The following is a 22,314-nucleotide window of genomic DNA, read 5'->3' as shown; positions in this document are numbered from 1 at the left end:
GTTTTTTTTTTTTTTTAGTGAGGATAGCTGGAAATACATTATTAAAAAGAAGCAGTTCACTTAACTTCATCGAGAGAAAGACATTCACAGAAAAAAGACTTTTTTCTTTAGCTTTATTATGTACACCATGCATTTAAAGATAAACTGAACATGATATAAAAGTTTAACACAAGCAAGCTCTTTAAATTAGACAATGGTAGGTTGCAAGTCTCTTGATGTTTCTTCTCTAGTCTGACAGCCATGGCCAGAAAAATTAAATCCTCTCACTTCTTGCAGAGTATCCCATATGATAATTTAATAATTACAAATTACATCTTCCTTAGATTTTAGTGTTAGAGCTAGTTAGGAAAACACTATTTTCAGAATGTTACAAGGAGAAAAGACAATTACAAGAAAACACTTGAAACAAAATAGCTAAATATACAAAACAGTAATATACAAAATATTTTGCAACAAAGCTTCTAAATTCTGTGCCAGGATTCTTCTGATGCCATTGAAGCCTGTACCATTGAAGGAAAGAATCTCATTCCACTTAAGACCAGCTTTAGTTAGATGTCACTGCAGATATTTTAATCAGAGCAGTGTTGCAGTTCAAACTTTCTAGGTACAGTTACAGAGAATAATTCTGGAACAAATGGACAGGTGTATCATCTGTTTGTCATTCTGAACAAGTTTGTATATGTAATTTCAGAGGGTATAAATAAGCATGATGCTTTTCTGTGGCGTATAAGTTCTGATTACTCACATGTTCTCTCCTGAATCTGAATAAGCAGTAGTACTGTTTATGGATTTAATTTGAAAAGTAGATATTGTTATGATTTTTAACAAATATATATTCTTATTTCACCTCAGCACTTAAATGAACTCAAAACTTTGAGTTACAGGTCCTCTGCACATATTGTACTATTCAGTGATTCTGTAGCTTGTACTAGAGGTTTGTGATATTTAGAAAGCAATATGATTACTTCTATTGTTTACCAATAGTGTAGTTAAATGCCAGCTAAATTATTGAGACACAATGCTTAGAACTGTAGGGAAAATCTAAACTAAAATGCTAGAAAATTCTGTTTCCACCTATTTGTCACTGACAGATTTATTCTTTTTTTTAAGAAGACTTTGTTATGATCCTGATTCAAACTAGTAGGTGTTTTCTTCATTGCAGGAGATTTTAAAACAAACAGGTAAAAATAGATGAACACACCAAGATGTAATAGAAACCAACGAGTCAAACCTACCAGAAAACTCCAAGTGACCCAAGAGGATTTTATATATCTGTATACAACTAAAACAATTTTAAGAAACTGCTTGCTCTTTTTAGGATTATAACAGAGTGAATAACTCAAATACCTTGAATACAGAATTACATCAATAGTGAATGAACTGCAGAAATAACATGTATTATTTAACTCTGAACTGTGCACATGGAACATCATGAGACAGCTTTCAGTTGCCTCTTTGCCTGCCCTTGGTCCCTAAATATCTCATAAATCTTCTAGAATACCCTAATGATCTTCCTCTGCATCTTGTAATGTGCCTCATAGCCCTAGGCAGCAAACTCTCTCAGTCCAAAGGATGGTCTATCATTTACTCATGGGTTTCACACCAGGACAGCAGATCTGAGGGTTTCCTGAGACTGCCCTTGGAGGGGTCCAGACAGGGTGTCCCTTCCTCTGAGTTCTTAATTTGGGATTTCCCTTGCCATTGTGCCACTTCACTCCTCTGGGCTTCTGCATATAGGCTTTTGATGGTTTGACGTCTCCTGGGATGGGCCTAGGAGTGGTTACAGGGAGATATTACTTAATCACACCCTCCTATGTAGAGCATTGATCTGACCCTAACATTGCACATTCTGTGCTCTAATAGCTTTTCAAACATACTTTACCCAGTCTAACTGATGTGAACTTGGTACAATAAATATATGGGGATCTAAGTTAAAGAGAACTATTACAGCTTAACACATTTATTTACTAAATATTTTTATTTCTAGTTGATGGAGAGAAAGAAAACCTGCCAGTGAAATAAAAATAATAGCTTAAATCCAAGCCAATTCTGTCATAAAGTAGAACAGCATTTTATAGCCATTCACTGCTTTGGTCCATCTGGCATAAATTGAGATAACTCCTTTGAAGCCAATTTATAGCAGATAATGAGCAATTTCAGTCTTTGAAGCAGAGAAGAAAGAGAAACAAGATGCAGGAAATGAAGGAAAGATGATTTTCAGAATGTAATATATCAGAGAAAAGAAAGGTAAAGTCCAGGAACATAATTCAGATGACAGAGGCATCTGTCAGTAATAAGTTCTTAGCTGTCAGCTGTCCAACTGTGCTGTGGTAAGCAGCAACAGCAGCACATCCAATATTATCTATCTTTCATGGCAAACCACCCCAATCCCAAGTAAGAAACAAAGACCATATGTTATTCCACCAATGCAGGACTTGTCTGCATGTGCAGGTGTATGAATATGTATTATTTGTACTGCTGTTCAATGGCAGAGATTTTCTTAATCATTGTTAACAGAGAGAACAGAATTTGATAGAGTTCACTGGAGATCATCATCAAAGAATTGGATACTCTGTGCCAAACTGAGAACTCATTTTGAATGAGTTGCCACAAAACACTCAGCTGATATTAAATGTCATAGGTTTTCATGCTAATGTAAATACTTAAACCACTTGAAGATATGCCATGCTATGTCTAGAACTGGCAGCTACTTCCAGATTGAATATTCTTCCAGAATATTTTAAAGTATGTGCATAACAAGGATGAACTACAAAGTAGGAAGGTTAATCAGAATCTTCACCACTTACTTTTGACTTATCGTTTGGAATCAAAGGCCACTTGGTTGTTTTTTGGTTGTTTTTTTTTTTCCTTTGTTTGGTTATTGTAATTTTTTATTCTCTGAAGCATATTTGAAAATAATTAAGTGCAAATAATTTACAGCTAAACACTGAACTCCATGACCTGTGTTCATCAGTGTGCTGTAATTGTCCCATCGCTATATTCACATTGCATATCGTGGAAATTCTTAGCAAAGACAAACTGTAAAATACTTCAAGCACTTATTAGAAATCCAAAGAAAATATGTATTTGATTATTACAGGGAATTGTAAGTCACCTATGGCCATGGATTCGACATGATGGAGTTGTCCCTGAGCAGCCTTTATTATCTTTCAAATTAAGTTTTAAAAATGATCTGTGACTACTAACTTAGGAGATTTGATTTAGGTGGACTTCCTAATTCACTTAGACTTATGTACTCACTGGTCATTAGAATGTTGCATAGTGGATTAGGTTCAGTCTGGCACTTAGTAATTTTAGAATGTATTACTAGGAGAATGGATATTATTTCCATTTCAGCTCTGTCCCTTCTCCCATCCATTAAGATTCCATCTGTCATAATCTGTCTGAAGTTGCATTTTCCACAGTGTCCCCCGTCATGGTACCCAGACGCTCCATTACTGCAGAGGTAAAACCTTTATGCTGTAATACAACAGGATTAAACCTTCCCAGTTCGCTTCAGCTGATGTAATTATAAGCATGTCAGGGAAAACAAATCACTTTGTTTCACCTTCACTACTGCAATTGAGACTTTTACGAGGTGATTTGCACAAAAATGGAAAATCTGCTTTATGATAAAACAGTCTTCAAAAGATCCCAAAGAAACAGTTCTAGAACAAGTGGCTTTTCATCTAAAATATCATAAAAGAAAATGAGCTATTCATCATTTGATACTAATTTTCTTGCTGATATATTCTTATTCATCCCATTAGGAAATAGGCAGAAAAAACCCCTAAGAAGAGAAGACAAACATTTCCTTAATTAGTCTTCTCTCTTAAAAAAATAAATATTGAATTAGTAAAATGACCAGATATAACAACACCACAAAAGTAAAAATAATCTGGAGTTTAAACTTTGAGAATATACTTTGACTTTTTTCCTTGCAAACAAGACAGAATATTTCGAACAGCAAATGTAATATGAGCAAACTGAAGTTTACACTTTGATGAGCATTAGTTGAACACAAATCAATTTAAAACCCCCTAAAACTAGAAAAAGAGGATCAGATTGCAAATAATTAATTAAAAACATGAAAGAGAACTCAGATCAAATCCCAAAAGCAAGCTATTTCTAATTAATTCAGTCAGACATGTTCATGACGAAGGAAACATTGATTTCATTACTCTAGGGCAGTGAAGGCTTAATTTCATAGCCTGTGAAGTTACTGAAACCTTTGTTATTAGCGTAAGTAAAGAACCAAAAATTTAGAGTTTACGTTGATCAACCCTTTTTTTCTTACAGAAGAACTCAAGACTCAATCTCTTTAACAGTGTACAGAAAAATTATGTCCTTGAAAGAAGAGTTGAACACAATAACGTGTGTTCAGTAGGAAAACTCACAACATGCCCACAGGTTACCCTCAGATTATATTAGCTAACTGTCTAAAACTATGCAATGCTATATTTGGCATGCCATTAAGAAAATTAAAATGTTATCCCTTTTATCTGCAACCTAAGACAGCTGAAATGTACGTAAGAAAGTATTTTATTCCAGGATATTCCCAGTCAAGGTTTCTCTTTATGTTTGCATAGAAGAGAAGTTAATGGTAACACAAGTGCTCCCATTTTTTTTGTGAGGAAAAAAAATTGAAACACGAAAAAACTCACAAATGCTAGAAGACTCACCCAAATCAGAGGAAATGATTTCAATTACACTAACTCAGCAAAACATACACAAAATTCAAGGATATACAAGTGTCCAGCAAGAAGGTGGAGGAGTGATGTTCCAAGTTACATAGTTAATCGCTTCCTAAGAATCTGCAGCTCCTTTTTACACAGAATAACTTTGGCAGGTCCCTTCTTTCACACTCAAGTCATCTTAAAGTTCTGTTGGCCAAGCTATGGTCCTGTGGATAATTTGCTGTCATTGACTTAAGATTTTTTTCCCTGTATGAGTCTGTGACAAAAAAACCCGAAAGACAAGCAGGTGAATAAATAAGAGCAACATTTCTATCACCAAAGACCATTCATTTATTAATTCATTAAGAAAAAAAAAAAACAAACCCAAAACAACCCCCCCAAACACACACAATGATGGGGTAGTTTTGCTGTGAGAATAAGTACATTGCAGCAAGGTTCCATTAGTGGGTCAGCACTTTCTACCCAGATGAGAGTACTGCCTGCTCAAGAAACAAACTCTGACCAAGAAAACAGTCTCCAGAAAGACCAAGAAAATGTCTCCAGACTGCTTAAACTGATGGAGATTCAGAGTGTTTATGTCGACATCGGTGGAATTAGAGGCTCTACAGGAGACAATCACACACAGAAGTCAGTCCAAACTCCTCAGTTTGCCATTGTCTGTGGTGAGGTGAGCATACCTTGGAACAGATGACCAATGGTATTTAGGAAGAACATCATCTAATTCTGCTGACAGACACAATTATAAGGACAAGTAAATTTGCTGCAACAAACCCCAGGTATCAGGATGGAATTCTTTCCTAAAAGTATTTCAGTATTTCTCATTTCTGTTTCTCTCTCTTTTTTTTTTTTGCTACGAGGTTGAAAAGTTCCATGAGTTATTGTGTCCCCATGACAACATCCTTAAAATCACAAGTCATTTGGTGGGTGCTTCCTAAATCCTCCCCTCAGCGTAAAAAAAAAAACACTCCATTAATAAGAGGTTGGAAAGATTGAGTTTACAAAATCCTTGAAAGAAATTACTCAGTAAGAGATAATATGAAAAGAGATTTTATACTGGCAAGATTATAATTAATTTTTGTCTATCCTGTGTAAGTAGAAAAAAACACCCACCCACGTGAAACAGTTGTGAACTTAAAGATGAGGGATAATTGCTTAAGCAAACAAGAAAACAGACAAAGTCCCTAGACAAAATTTCCATAACCAGTTACAAAGATCGAAGCAGGGAAAGATACCTGCAGAATGCGTGTAGCTCTTCCTTCAACACACCAGATTGGTGAGACAACCTCTTCAGAATTGTGGTGGGTTAGGAACTCTCCCCCAGCCCCCTCCTCCACTATTGAAATTTACCAAACAACTTGGAAGTGAAATAAAGTTGTAGTTACAGCAAAGCAAAATTTATGATTATATACAAATTAGAAATAATACAGAAATTCAAATTCCCTCCTAGACAAACAAACTGCCCAGAAGGGGCTCAAAGCCTCACTCTCTCTCTCCCTTTCTCTCCCCCAGAAAGGCAAACAATCAGCAAAGTTTACTTGTTATCTGTCAGTGAAAGATATTAGACTGAAGAAATGACATGAGCAAGGGCTCTGAAGCAGAAGTGACAGAATTATTTACTTTCCCTTTCAGCAAACCAATTAATGATATAGACTTGATCATTATTTTCTTTTTACAATCAGTGATCAATTTTTTCCCATTAGAATATTCCAATTAGCCTCGAGTCGGCATGAGAACTCAACAGCATTTGTTTCTGTGATGTAGTGTCACTGCTATTATTGTTTCTGGTACTGCTCTGATGCTCAAATATTGTTTCACTAATTGTAATATTCTGTTCTTCATTGTTTCTCTTGATATTAGTATTTTTGTTGAGTATGTGTGGTTAAGAAATTATGGCAGTGGAACAATTCATAATTCTATTATTGTGGATTCCATATAATTAAATAAAAGTCTAAGATTTGTAGTGGTATTTAATTATTCTCTGGTTACTTTCAGCTGCTTTTTAATGATAATTTATGTTTAACATTTATTTACAAAAGAGAAGGCACAATGTGTGACTACTTCAGAGTGGTTTTCTCCTTTTTCCTTCCATTAAAGGGACTTTATCTCAATTCCATGGAAATCAGATGAAAGAAAAAAATTAGTTTCAGTGGTCGAGATTTGAATCTCTGCATTATATATTATGAAACCAAAACAAAATAAACACACATACAAAATAGAACAAAACAAACAAATGAAATAAAATGAGTATTTTTTCTTCTGCAAGAAACATCTATGAGTTATGTGAAAAAGAAATATGTTACTACTCAGTTATTGTAATAACATCTCAAAGATTCAAGGCCCAGCAACCTCTCTACTAAATCTTCCTTGTTAATATTTCTAGTTTGGACTGGGATAGAGTTAATTTCCTTTGCAGTAGCTGGTATGTGGCTGTGTTTAGGATTTGTGCTGAAAACAGTGTTGGTAACACAAGGCTGATTCTAGTCATTGTTGAGCAGTTCTTACACAGCATCAAGGCTTTGCCTACCTCTCACACATACCTTCAGCAGATAGGCTGGAGGTGCATGTGAAGTTGAGATAGCTGACCCCAAGAGACCAATGAATAATTCCCTGCCATATGACACCACACTCAGTACATAAAGCTGAGGAAAGAAGAAGGAAGGGGCAGACATTTGGGGTTATAGTTTTTGTCTTCCCAAGTCACATATTGCTTGAAAACTGCCAGGGATGGTGACTCCACCACCTCCCTGGAATCATAGAACAATCTGATTCTAGGGAGGTGGTGGAGTCACCATCCCTGGAGATTCTCAAGCAATATGTGGCCATGGCTCTTTGGGACATTGTTTAATGGCCATGGTGGTGTTAGGTTGAAGGTTGGGCTTGATGATCTTTGAGACCTTCTCCAATCTAAACAATCCTATGACAACACAATGCTGCTTACCTGTGAGCTTCCAGTTCCACCAAGTACTTCAACTCTTCATGAACAAGCAGAAAGAAGCACCTAAACAAAGAGAAGCTCAGGCTAAGGAGACCCAGCACCTGTGAATGATATGATCATAAGGTACCTGCCCTACCTGCCGGGGGGCCACACCAGGCCCCCCGGCCTTTGAATCCCCTCCACCATTCACCCAGTGAACACCATGGGGACTCACCAGTGATGAGAGGAGGAGGATCCCTCTGCCCAGATGGGCAAACTTGGGGCTTCTGCCTTCCCTGGAGCCGATTATAAAGGGGAGTGGTCAGGGAGGGCAAAGTGGCCACACCTGGGGTGGGAGGAGACTCAACAGCACCCAGGTGCTCTGGGTTTGGGGGGGAAAAAGGGCAAAACACAGTGGGGGGTGGGAAAGAAGCAGACATGGTGGAGCTGGGGACTGAGTGGCTGGAGAGCAGCCAGGAAGAAAGGGACCTGGGGATACTGGTAGCTAGCAGGCTGAACATGAGCTAGCAGTGTGGCCAGGTAGCCAGGAGAGTCAATGGCATTCTGGCCTGCATCAGGAACAGTGTGGCCAGTAGGATGAGGGAGGTTATTCTTCCTCAGTACTCAAACACTGGTCAGGCCACACCTTGAGTGCTGTGTCCAGTTCTGGGCCCCTCAATTCAAGAGAGATGTTGAGGTGCTGGAACGTGTCCAGAGAAGGGCAACAAAGCTGGTGAAAGGCCTGGAACACAAAGCCTGTCAGGAGAGGTTGTTTAGCCTGGAGAGAAGGAGGCTCAGGGGTGACCTCACTGTTGTCTACAACTACCTGAAGGGAGGCTGTAGCCAGGTGGGATTCAATCTCATCTGCCAGACAACCAGCAATAGAAAATGGGGACACAGTCTCAAGTTGTGCTGGGGAAGTATAGGCTGGATGTTAGGAGGAAATTCTTCCCAGAGAGAGTGACTGGCATTAGAATGGGCTGCCCAGGGATGAGGTGGAGTCACCGTCCCTGAGGGTGTTCAAGAAAAGCCTGGATGAGGCACTTGGTGCCATAGTCTGGTTGACTGGATAGGGCTGGGGGATAGGTTGGACTGGATGATCTTGGAGGTCCCTTCCAACATGGTTGATTATATGATTCTAAGAAGGGTATTCTGAGTCTTTGCTAGATAAGCCTTCATATTGTTGAGCACAGCTATTCCATTTTAGCTTGAGTGATACCATAGAACAATCCCTAGTAATATGATCAAAGTGTACTCAACTCCAAAAGAAGTCATCAGTAAATGGGGCTGTGCATGACTGAAAGGCAAGCCTACCAATCTCAGTCTTAAAACGGAGCAGTATCAGATGAAAGAGTACTTTTTAAAGGTGATAGCTCATGTGAACAGCCTGTGAACAGAATAGATTCATTCTACTCTCTGCTGTTAGTATGGTTATAACACTACACACAGATGTATTAAGCCTCCAACTGAAATTACTCCTATGATAAGCACAAAGGCTGAATTTAATCCCTCTGTACTGGAAAAAGTTGACTGAAAAACGAAAGGTAGCATCTTGGCCTGCTGCTTGCTGAATAACACCTTGCAAGTGAAAACCAAAGATGGGATTCATTCTCTGTAGATTTATGTGTGCAAAAAGTTAAGATTCCAGGAAAATTAAACGTTTGTCCTTCTGCTGAGAATGGAGAAGGCATAGTCCTGCCAAGTTGTGGCAGAACCTACCTTAAAAAAAGACAAACTTGAAAGTGATGGGGTAAATCCTACTCGCTGAGGGACAATCAGCTGCAAGAATTGACAGTGTAGAGATGTTTATCTAAGATTGCTATCTAAATTCGTGGTTCAGCCGAGGAAGAAAATCTGCACTTCCAATGTTTGTTCTAGTTCATTTTATAATGAGCAACTAGAGCAGGGTAGTTGACTTGCTCCCTGAAAATGCCCATTTTTCTCTGGTGTCTATTAGAGCTAGATTCAGATGTTGTAGCTACTTAGATGTCTGCATTTCAGATGTCCATACTGGTCAGATAAGTCCTATCTTTAGTTCTTTGCAGTTCTGGAAATATTAAATGATAATAAATTGATTGCAATTTTCATATCTGATTCAAACACTGAATTAGAACATTTTCTGTTTTCCAGCTATGTTGCAGATTACTAAAGTCCAGCCATTCCTCCTTTGCAGCACAGTTCCCTGTAGCTGTTATATAGGTGTATAAGCACCTATTGGCCAAGTTATGGATTCATATGAAGGTTTGAAAGCACATTTCCCTGACTCTCAGAAGAATCTGGAATGTCTTTGAGAGAAAGTGGACGCTTCTGTAAATACAGTTTAGAATATTTTAGCCACAACACATCTGTCCTCTAAGTAAACCATAGTATATCCAGCACGTACTATACAGGAATAGTTTAAACAGTTTATTTATATTCAAATGTATCCATAACACCAAAATATAGAATCTTTAATTATGACAGCACACATTTAAGCTAATAGTCCAACCCCAAATGGAACCCGATGAAAACCATAACACTGGAAAAATTCCCCTGTTTGTTCTTGACCTTTTAACATTGCTCTTTCCTAAAGAGTTTATAAGGTAAGTTTGAAGTTTAGCTGAAGGGATCTAAAAGCCAGGAAGAACAAATGAAAGTGCTGAAATGAATCTGCTGTCTTGAATGGAATAAAAGAGCTTGCAGGTGTGGTTTGTTAAATCCCACTGTAGTCTGAGTGGGAATTATGTGTTAACATTTGTAGCTTGTTTCCTGGTAACTGCAGCCCTGGACAGACATTCACTTCAGTATCTGCTGGCCTAAAAGAGATTACTGTCTTTACTCCTCCTTCACTCCCTTTCCCCTTTGCTTAGCCTTCAAAGACTCATGAGCAGTACCTGATTGAATTCAGGTAAAGTGACCTAGGTTAACAGTTACAGTTTGTTAGTCTCACCAAAACTGGTAATTTTGGCAATGAATTAGAGATCACTTAAATATATGAATCCATAACTTTTACAAGGATGTTGGCTCAACTTGCTGAACAGTAATGAGTGTTAAGCATTACAGCCTTGTATCACAGCTAAGTACAGATGTCTTCCACTTGAATACTCCTAGCAACTGAGCTAAGTAAGAGTTGTAAACAATATGAATGTCCTCTCAGTATATTCTTATCTTAGTTTCAATTGTACTGTTAAGTAATGTGCTACTAATTAAAAGCATATATATACTATATGACATACTATTAAGAAATTCTATGATCACTGGGAGATGGCATGAAGTGAAAAATAAAATATTTTTTTAAATTAAAAAACTCAGCCATTGCTGATGAGAAGTAATATCGTGTAAGCAGTCACCTAAATAAAAGAGTCTTATACTGAGTCTTTCCTTTGAGTGTAATGTATTTCAGTCACCATGTTTCTTATTGCCATTTCAGATGCAATAGGATATTTACAATGTGCTCAGGAAGCTAACTGATAGCTCATCATGTGTCCTTAAGAATAAAAATGCCTTTATATATATTAATGTAAAAGCCTAGTTTTGTTGAAGATTGATCTCTTAAGTGATGATGGTTGCCAGTTTTTGCTAGTGGTTCCCCAGAACCAGCAGTTGAACAATGACAAGAGCCTTTGGCACCACAACTAATGGTCTGTGTGCATGGGATAGCCCCCATCTTGCAGGGAGGAAAGCAAGGAGAATTTCTCACTTAGACTTTCTAGCTAGAGTGTAGCTAGAATAATCAGGCTTGAAAAGATTGAATTTAGACTAAAACTGTGTCAAAATGAAAATTCTGTAATGCAGACTAAATAGCTGTAACAACAAAGTGGAACAAAGCTTCCCTCTTTCCCATAGTTGCTTATATATCTGTGGTACATAAAGGGGGTCCAGACCTGACTGTCCCACTTCCAAGAAAAAATGAGGTATAACTGCAGCTACTGTAATGCTGATCTTGGGCTAATTTACAGGACTGGACTTACAAGCTCTGCTTATAAATGTTTAGCAAATATGGAGAAGGTTGAACAAGTGAAAAGTAAAGGTGAAGGGGTAAAAATGGTGGCATTCAGTAGTAGTAATGCAAGTACCACTTCCAAGTGTATAGTTCCAGGAATCATAATGTTAAGGGACTAATGAGTTCTCAAATAACAATGAATAGAAACAGAGTCTATTCAAAAATCCTAAATTAAAGCAGAGAACAGAGAATTTATTCTTTAAATATCTGAAAGTAAGACAAAGTGTGTTACCAAGAGGATTTCATTTTTTGAGACATATTAAAGGTCTCACAAAGACAGACATTAGAGTACTAGAATACATGCATATATGGGTGGGTTCCTTTTTTCCACCTCACACTAGAGGTGTTGAGCTTAACACAAGCTAGCTCTATTTTGGACCTCATTATATGGATAAAGATGAATTAGTTGTTGGATTAGTATCTGGCTGTTGCTTAGAGACTGGTGATTATGAGCTGATTGTATTTAATATAAGCAGATAAAAGATAGTCCCAACCACTTTTATTTCATTTCATTGATTGTAAGATAGTCCTGACCACCACTTCCTAGGAAACCACCAGCTTCCAATCCGGTAATTAGCTTGTCTGTATGAATTATAGATGACATTTCAGACAGTCTTGGTTTCTAAGCTAAGAATGACTTAATGGGCAATGGAAGCCAAAACGTTTTTAAAAAAGAAGGAAAAGTATCTGTGAAGAGTGGACCTTTATGAAAAGAATATCTGAGATTAATATTTGCTTAAGAAGTAATGATTAGATATGCATAACGTAAACAGTTTTGTCTAGTACTTAACCTGTCTTAGTGGAAAAATGAAGGCAATAATTGTAAAATAAAAATCAATATTTATCAAGAGGAAGAAAAAAGACATAGATGATAATTACAAGTTATTCAGAATAAAATATAATAAGAAAAGCCAAACAGATAAAGGAAAGTTAATGTCTCAAATAAACAATGAAGAAAGCTATGCCTATTCTCGTTCTGAGGATGAGAATGTCATCAATAATTGTTAAAATAATATAGAAACTTTCTGCTATATTGGGGAAAAAAAAATACCAACCCTGTTAACAGCACCACATAGGTAGTTTTGACTTACTGGAAATTTAAGTCACTATCTGTCTTCACTAAAACAAGAGGTCTTCAAAATCGCACCCAAGCAACTCAGAGAGTTAGTTGAGTAGATGTCTGGATATAGTGTTGATATTTATTAAGCAGAACATTACAAAAGCTTGGAGAGCACAGATATTTTCCCAGCAGTAAAAAAAAAAAAAGTGCATGAACTGACTTGGTGACTGTAAGCCTGTTAAATTAAGGAAAATTATCACTCAGCTTTCATGTCATGGACAATTAAAATGGAGAATTTGAATTAACATAGTTTAAAACCCCCTTATAGAATATAAGTTTACTTAAAAAATACTGAGGTGCCAGTGACTGATACAGATACTGCCTTTCATCCACTGGAGCCAGCTTAGACACACCTGTTTGTGTGTGTGTCTTCGCATAGAGTATTTGTGTAAACCCAGTTGCTGGATGGACCTGCTCTCTCAGTCTGTGTGGTTCTTGATGTGTACAAGGGGGATATACAGCAGTGGCTGGAATGAGCTGGCAAACTGTTGGGCTTGAATGCCCAGGTGCCAGCAACTGTGAAGACTGGGACCCATGAGTAGCTGCTGTGAAGACTGTTCAATACCAGCTGTTGTAGGAGGCCTTTGCTGTACGTATGTATATCTACACTCATTAATGTACGAAGCTTCCTCTTTGTCAGATAGTAAGAACTCCTCCTTCTTTAACTTCAGAGTCCATCTTGCTGATGCTTCCTCCTCTGCCTGTGTCCTCTGTCTTTGTCCCCTTCTGAAACCTGTTTCCTTCCACATCCCTACTCCCCCCACTCCCAGCGCAGTGCATCTAGCTGGCCTGAAGGGCTCAGCTGTTTTCTGCAGTGGGGCTCCTGGAGCTGGCTTCGACCACTTCTTCAGCTCTTTCTGGCACAGGCAGCCCCTTGTGCTGGACTGGACACAGCCTCAGAGTCCACCCTGCAGAGCTCCCCTGCCAGTATCTTGATACAGATGTGCAGTAAAGCAGTCCACTGATTTTTACTGTTGCTTTTTGGTTGTTTGGGCTTTGTTTGTTTGGGGGTTTTAATTGCTTAGGTTTGTTTGTTTTTTGTTTTGTTCTTTTTATCATAGATAACTTGAAATGAGTTTGTGGCTGTAATTTGGTGGTAGACAAATTGAAAACAGAAATTCAGATCTAAACTGTTAATGCAGAAAGATGATTAACTTCCAAATGAACTGCCTGATGTTGATTCTATACCTGCTGATGCCTGCAAAGCATGAGTGGGTAACTGGCTGCAAGTTACTATTTAGCCACACATAAATCTTCCTTCAACCTAATACTAACTGTCCATGGGTGAGTGAAGCTTAGTGTCCTGTGTGGAGAGAGATTAAATTTAAAGAATGACGTGCTCTTTTCTGCTTTGCTAATGCTTGACTCTGCATGTAATGAACGTAAAGCTGCCTTTGGTTTAGGGAATTTTAATGCCTTTTTGGTGGTGTGGTTTGGTTTTGTTTGTTTGGGTTTCATTTGTTTAGGGTTCTTTTTTTTTGGGGTTGCTTTTTATTTTAAAAAGGCAAGGAGAAATAGAATATTCACCAGTGAATGATAAGAATGTAAGTAATGTTATGCGAGGCCAGGCCAAGCTGATTGCCTGTATCTGTGGCTTTCTCTAGTGCTCCCTTCTTCTTGTCTGTGTCTCCATGCTTCTGTCTCTTGTTTTGATAGATGAAAGTTCAAGAAATGGAACATGCTGTCAGACTAAAACCATTTGTCACTGAAAGCTAGCACTGGTCTGTGTATAGATATCGGGTCTGAGTCATGTCTTTTCTTTTGACAGGGATGTCAGTGCTATTTGTCACAGACTTGTTTATCTGCCAGATCAGACTGCCATCTTGCTACTCTGGGTCAGCACATAGGAGAAGCAACTCACCTCCAATAACACTGTCAAATTACACTCAGCATAAAGATGCCAAAGCTACTGCCTTCAAATTTGTATCTTTGATGAGACAGGGTCAGGAAGAGTAGTTTGTCAAGCGTTACAGAGCCGTATCAAATGCCAGGGCAGCCCACCTGTTATAAAACCATGGAATAAGCATCTGAATGCATTTTAAATGGCTTTAATCTTCATTTCAAGGAAGAGATATCAGAAACTACCGTTTTGATCTTTCCTCTTTTTTTATGTTTTGGCACATCTGGTGATCAACACTTGCTTTGGCTACAAGACAGTGGCTCTCTGGGATGAAAACTAATCCCTTCTTTAATCTTCATGTTAGCAGAGAACCGAATTACAAATGCAGCTGCAAATGATTGGACCCAGTCCCATTATTTGGCTTACAAACATTAATGCAGGGATTTTTTTTAATCTAAAGACTGAAGGATTTAAGGAAGGATTTATGTACTTCTCTTGTTCTCCAGAGCATTTTGTTGCATTTCAAACATGAATTACACAGACAAGGGCAAAAGACACCAGAACCATCTTGCTGCGTATTACTACAAAGGAAGTAGAAAGACGGATTACTATGCTTATGAAAGAAGGGAAAGATGAAGTGTAGATAAATATTTCAAATCCATCAGATTGTTCTTGATAAGTACTACTATCACTACAGATTAGTTTTAATTCATAGATATACTTTAGCAGCTATTCATATATTCCAAAGTTTCCCAAGTTGCTGGCAGTTGGCATGGCAAGGTAGTATGAAGATCAGAAGTGATGAGTTTTGAACAGTATGAGTTAAGTGGATAAACAGTCTGGCATTTCCTTCCTTCTCACATAACTATGTCAATTTTAGTACCAATTTTGAATTATAAATATTTTAAAGTTCTAAAAGCTAAATATTTACATTCTGATATCCTTTATCTTCAGCCTCCTGTAGACTTCTAGGCTCACTCTGCTTTCCTATTTCTCTTTAATTACTAGTTCACAAAAGTGAGAAAGAAAGGAGTTATATTGTTTGAGCTACCTGAAAGGTAAGGTACATAGATTAGATACTAGCTTTCTCTATGTTGATGGGAAAGATGTACATGGGGTGTTGCTCTATACTATGATCTTAAGTGTTCTCAACAAGATTGAAGGCAAAGAGTGATTGCTGTGGGAAATAAAGCCTATGTGAACATCCTGTAACCCTGAAAGACCTAAGAGTACTTTCATTTGCATTCAGTGAAGTCAGCCAAATTGCACCAGTGCAACCCAAGACTGAATTTTCCATGGCACTTAAGAGGTCTTTCTCATCCTGACAACTCAGCTTTTTGTGGTTTCACTACTCCTTGCAATCCACACCACAAAGAGATGTATGTTTCCTTTTGTGGAAGTCAGATGAATTTCTTTCTTGATAAAAAAAACAATGGATGTTTCTAGCCTTACAATTGATTTAAATATTTTGTTTTATTCTCTTCCTTAATATATTGCCCTCTCCTGCTCTCACAACTGCCAGTAATTCAGCACAAAAATGTGAGATTTATGAACCTGTAAATTAGTATGAACAAGTAACAACATATTCCTTTTCTTGTCCAGTATATTTACTGATTTAAACTTAATCATTTGTTTGCATGTGATTCAGAATGCAGCCTAATTCCTCACTGTAAATATAAAACAAAAAACCTAAACCTGTTAGTAACACTTGTTCAAATGAAAGGGGTGGGGGGAGGAAGTGGGGGAGAGGAGGTAGAAAACAAAAGATAATTTCTGGTGGAGAAATTTATGTTTTGTGTTCATTGAATAGGTATTGAACAAAATAAAAGAGGAAAAGACTTGGGCTGTGATTTCCAAATTACTTTCTTCAAAGTAATCTGCTTTATTTTTTTTCCTTTTGATCAACATTTGAATTTTACTAACCCTTTTCCTATCAGTGAATCTCTCTCATTTTTCCCCTCTTTTCAAAGCTAAAAAATGCCCAAAAACCCAAATAAAAACCACAACCAAAAAACAACCCACTCTAAGTCATTTCTGCTTTTCTCAGCCTAAGTCCCTAATACCAAAATACTGCTGAAGGAGTCTTCCATGTTTTTTACACAGTGTTCTCATTTTTGCATACCATTTCAAAATATCTCATTGATGAACAGTAGTTTTATTTTGAACCATTGCTAGCCTCACTAAAAAATTGACCGAAACCCTAGCGATACAGTGTTAAGAGAAATTGCTGCCAAATGCACAGGATGTGGCAGATCCTTAATTGTTGCATTAGTTATCAGGTGATATCTGCAGGGAAATACTGGCTCTTGCACTGATCTGCTTGGGTTGACAAGGAGTGTGTCTGTATGGTGCGCTGGTCAGCCACTAGTTCTGGGTAGAAAACGCTTTTCCCTTTCTGAGTTAATGCAAGTGACCTGTAATGTAACAAACCTACTTAACTGTGAGACTGATTTGCTGTAACTGTCATCAGTTACCTGGTATTGTCCAGTGCTTCAGGCAAGACACAAGGTATGATCAGATTTGATCTTCAGGCAGACTTATGATATGATCCCTTATTATCAGAAACTGTCATACTTCTGCTTACTGAATACAGTCATAGCTAATCGGTAAGGTGTTCCATTAATATATCTTGTTCTACTTTCCATCATCTTATCAGGGTAACTGCTAGGTGAAAACCTTGTCCAAAATTCTTGTGCAATAAAGAAAGACAGTGGTTTTTATTGGCACTTTTCTAAATCTGACTGAAATAATTCAAAATGGTCAAGTTTACTGAAGATTTGTTTCTCAATGTGTTATGACATTTGCATGTATACACTTTCCCATTATATGGTAATTGTTATATAAGGATCACCAAACATCCTTGGTGCAATTGTTTCCTTTGAAACCTAAAAAAGTTAAAGTGATAATGTATAACTCAATAGTGGCAAGGACGTGAAAAGATCGGTTACCAGAGTCAGGAACACATTCTCACTGAAGACTGGTTTTAGTTCCATTCTGGTTGATTCAGATCAATAGATCTTTCAAGGAAGTCTAAGACTTTCAAGGAAGTCTAAGACATTCAAGGAAGTTGCTGCACATCTATACACAGGAAGCACTGGGGCAACACAGGGTACTTGCACCAAATGTTGTGTATTGTCGGAATAAAAACATATTTATACTGCACATATGTGTAGTCTTTGAGAAGTTATTCTGTGCAGCTGAATTCAATTCGAACAATCTGCTCTGAGCACTTTATATTCAGAGTTTACCCTTTTACTTTATTTTCAATGTACACCTCAGCCAAGCTCAAGAGATAATGCTAACATATATTAGTAGTGCCTGACACTATATATAGTAGTAGATTCCTTGTATGAACTGTCTCAGGAATTTCAGATATTGCTGTTGATCAGTAAGAACTCACAGTAGATATCACAGTATATTACAGGAGAATTATAATGATTCCTGATAGAAGATCTGGTCCACAACTGTTTTTAAAATCCAGGTTGCTTAAATTGTCATTTCAGTTCATAACAGAGCAGCCAGGCATGACCATTAACAGATGAAAAAAGCTTGAAGGCCTGAGGAGGTGTGAAGCTTTGCATAGCTCTGGATGTTACACATGCACTTCTCCTAAGCACTAACAGCTAAAGTCAGATGAAACAGGAATAATTATTAAATTATTAAACTTTGGCCCCAGAAGAACAGAAAGAAAAGGATAATAATGTTCTTGAGCAATTGATGTGCTAAGCTTTGAAGCCTTCTGATACTGTCTTTTAAAGCATTGTTTGGTTTATGCAAGGAATAGTCAATTCTGCACACTTATCCAAAACAGAAAGGTGAGGAAATGAAAATCATCATAAAGATAATCTTTGCTGTATTTGTGTGGTATTGCAAATCTGTCAACAGAGGTAGTTTATAAGCTAGGACACTATTCAGGACATACTATTTAGGTTGCTTCCAAGTCTAGCCAGGTAAAATCACAAATGCCATGCAGAATCATATGGGCTTTCCCAGGTTTCTCCTGAGTCAAATATCTCTGCATTATGCTCCTTTACTCCATGTGAATGCATACATATACAGAAGTCAATTATTTCCTAAATTATTTCTAGTAGCCACCCTGTGGCTCAACGAGTGATTAAGATTGCTCAGGTCCTCTTGAGCATCTCCAGTCTTTAAGAGATGCTCTGAATTTGCAACACCTGCTACCTCAGCTGTTTTTTTATTTCTTTTGTAGCATTTCTAGACTGTTCAGAGTTCTTTGCTCTGGTCATCTTTGGTCAACCATGGTACATCCTGTGCAATCTGCTGTTCACACTGATAAATTCTGGAAGGAGTGGAAAAAAGTCAGAGGTCACAAAAGACAGAAAACACATTAGCTGGAGTTGTGCAACATTGGCACTGTAATATAACCAATTTAATAAGATATAAAACCTGACTACTCATTTTATAAGCAAACTCTTCCTGATAATTAAATCAGCAGAGCAGAGAGAGTCAATTATGATGATCTGTATCCATGTACAAACAGGTACTGAGGATGCCAGTCAGCTGTACACAGCTACAAAAGGCATTTCTGAATGTGGGCTCTGATACCCTTTAAAAACAAGCCCATGATAACCAGAGCCAAACTATCTAGCAAATCTCTGCTAGAAGGAAAATCCATTATATATACTTGGGTCCACTGCAGCAGAAGGAAATAGCTCACATACTGATTTGAAAAGCAAGAAATCCCAAGAAAGAAGAAACTTGAACTAGGCTAAAAGCACTGACCATGCTGCATTTGTTACATACTTTTCCCATGGACATCCCTAAGCAAGTACTTAGGGATGAAGTCTACCCTCATTGAGAACAGAGAGGACTGCCAAACATTTGCTTCAGCATCAATAATAGCCCATAGTTTATTTAGAAATGAGAAAACTTTATTTCAAGAAGAACCCAGGTCAAGGAAATTAATCTGGAAATACCAGGTCCTGTTTATTATAACTGCTATAAATCCCTTGGTATCAACTGATTTCATTCAGGATGAATGTCAGTTATGAAACCAAAGCTATTAGGAATGTCTTTTTGGTACTGCCAAAGTAAGGTTGTTCGAACTCAAAAACATGCTCATAATCAAACATAGTGTCTTTGTTAACATTCAGTGTTTTGATAGAGGGACTTGTTTGGAAAACTGCTCTTTTTTGAGTGTAAGCTGTGTAAGGGGATTAAGCTTCAATCTAGAAACCACCTCATATTTAATTATGTTTAACAGGTCACAAAGGAGGAGTAGCATATAAACCATGTTGTTCTGTTCTTGTGCTTAAGATCGACTTCAGAATACACCCCATGAAGTCCCAGACAAGAAGCAGATGGATTCAGTTGGCCGTAACAAAATGGAATTGTGGCATTGCAGTGTTAAGTGTTTCTAGCTTTTACTTTATTAAAAAAAAAAGGAAAAAAAGAAAAAAAAAGTATTTCTAAGCAATCTGAATTAATATCACTCCTGTATCAATGTTGTAGAGTTCTCTAATTTCCTTCCTTCTCCCCTTTCCTGCCTTGAAAGCGTTCCTGCTGTGACAGAGTTCCCAGTTTGGACCATCCCTGCTTTTGGATAGCTCCTACCTTTTGCACTGCTCTCAGTTTTTGCACCGTCCCTGCATTTGGACAGCTCTCCCCACTTTTGCAACATTCTGTGCAAATTTGCAAGCTTGGCAAGTCTTGGGGTCCATTTGAGAGAGCTGCCAGCAACACCTGGTCCCGACTACTCTTGGACCATACTGCAGATGACTTCCTGACTGCTGTTCCAAGCTGGGAAGATGCTAATAGTTTGGCTCTTCCCTGCTGCTGCTGAAGCAGCATCATTCCATGATCATCACACTCATGGACAAAGTGATTGAGTCACTTCGGAGTTTGGCAGCTTTTTCCACTCGCCTTGGACTTCTGTCACGTGGATCCAGGCTATGGGATATTGCTTACAGTGTCAGAAGGCAGCCAAGCCTCAGAGAAATCCAGCAAGAGATCATCACCAAATACCTATCTCACCTCTGTGAATAAAGCCTGCTCTTCCCTTAATTCTTTACTCAGCCTGATTGATAGTGGGGTAAAGGTGTGTTTGTAGCTTAGCCTTTTCCATTTTCTGAATTCCTAAATCTCTAGATTTGCCCACAGCATCCTGTGAAGATTTTTCCTGACTGAATCAGAACCTGTAAGTAAATCCAAACTAGTTCTGTATATAGTTTTGGGGTGGAGTTTTCAGAAAAATAAACTAATTCTATTTTTTATAATTCCTGACTCAGCCACCTTAATTCTCTGCCTCCACGACAATCATTCACTAACTCTAACTGAAGTGAAAAATAATAACTGACATTATGCTCATAATCATAAAGCATAGCTCAGGAGATGATTACTTAAAAAATATACCGTGTAAAATACAGTGTTAGGTATGCTGACATAAGAAACTTTACATTCAAAAGAAGAAAATAGTAAGTTGTTTTGTTGTGTTTAGCTTTCTAACCAAATGCACAACTGAATAGCAGCAGATGTCCCAAAAGGCGCTATGTTACTTTAGAAATGGCTTATATAAATTCATAAAAGATTAGTTCCTTGGAAGCTATTAATCATATTTGCTAAAGAATTTCCTGAATTGCAGGCTGATACTGAGTGAGATGGCAGTCAAAGGAAGGAGCTGTTCCCTATTCTCCCATGTTTTCCATTCTTTTCTTAACCAACAAAACCCTGTAGAAAGAGTGGTCCTCTGTCTAATTTCTGGCATGGTTCAGCATGTTTGGAGCAACTAGGCTTCAATGTAGTGATAGAGATACTTCAGCAGGTATCTGTGTCAATTGAACGTATAAAATATTGCACTTAAAATCTTCTTCTGGATCAAAGGAAACATATCTTAAATACAGATCAAAGAATTTATACCTACTGTGATTAAAACTGAGCCAGTACAATCAAACCAAAACATTACGGCTCAATTATCATGATGCTGACACTTTTAGCTAACAACATAGTTAAGATTAGCAGAAATTTTCCATGTCTATTCATTCTTTTTCTGTTGTTCTGCTTGCCTGTCTAGTGTTCACTTGTCTCTGAAGGCCTTCAACTTGTGTGTTCCTCTAGAACATTGTCTTTCACTTTTGTAGTGACTCACTTAGTACTTCCTTGGTTTTCAGTGCCACAGTATGATTCAGTTCCTTTTTTCCCCCTTTTATTTTCCTTTTTTTTTTTTTTATCTGACTGTCTCAAATTTGTTTATTTGGTTTTTTTTATACCTCTAGTCACCAGTCCCTGGTCACTGTGCTTGTGTGTGGAGTCGCAGTAACTGGGCTACCTTGTTTTTTTTCCTAGAGTCATAACGTAGTTCACTCCTCAAAGAGAACTGTCTTTACTGCTTACCCATGAACAATAGACAGCACACCATACAATTTCACAAAGCTAGACTAAAGATTAAAATACTTCAGATGATGCTTAGTTGATGGCCAGATGGTTTTTATCACAATCAAAAGCAACTGAAATCAGTGCAGGTTAAGACAAGTTCAGACAAGCCATACAATCTTGCAAGAGTCTATGCAAGTAATTATAAAAAAGCATATAGTAGTATTAAAATAACCAACAATTATATAAAGAAAGAAAGAAAGCTTTCTTACATCTAATTGAACTCATTTTGTCTAGATGTTAAGAACAAAAATGTGATAGAAGTGGTGAAAATTCAGTAAATTTAGACAAGAAGAAGGTATTTTGTTCTTGTATTATCTCCCCAGTAAGTCTAAAGTGGCTCTTTGGATCAATATAGATATCTTGCTT

At 37.6% G+C, this 22,314-nt stretch overlaps 1 long non-coding RNA gene across 2 annotated transcripts; it reads right to left on the bottom strand.

The window, feature by feature from the left end:
• Positions 1 to 515: 515 nt before the first annotated feature.
• Positions 516 to 7,887, bottom strand: LOC135181293 (uncharacterized). 2 transcript variants are annotated; one of them, XR_010304804.1, is made up of 3 exons: positions 7,847 to 7,887; positions 7,636 to 7,695; positions 516 to 1,770 (listed from the first exon to the last, which is right to left on the bottom strand). It is a non-coding gene; the product is annotated as an uncharacterized LOC135181293 (long non-coding RNA). The 2 variants fall into 2 exon arrangements; XR_010304805.1 differs by lacking the exons at positions 7,636 to 7,695; positions 7,847 to 7,887 and adding an exon at positions 3,262 to 3,478.
• Positions 7,888 to 22,314: the final 14,427 nt, after the last annotated feature.

This window comes from Pogoniulus pusillus, chromosome 14 (assembly GCF_015220805.1).
Source record: "Pogoniulus pusillus isolate bPogPus1 chromosome 14, bPogPus1.pri, whole genome shotgun sequence".
Lineage (NCBI taxonomy): Eukaryota > Metazoa > Chordata > Aves > Piciformes > Lybiidae > Pogoniulus > Pogoniulus pusillus.
Note: the sequence above shows the minus strand (reverse complement) of the source record. Positions and strands in the feature narration are given on the sequence as shown.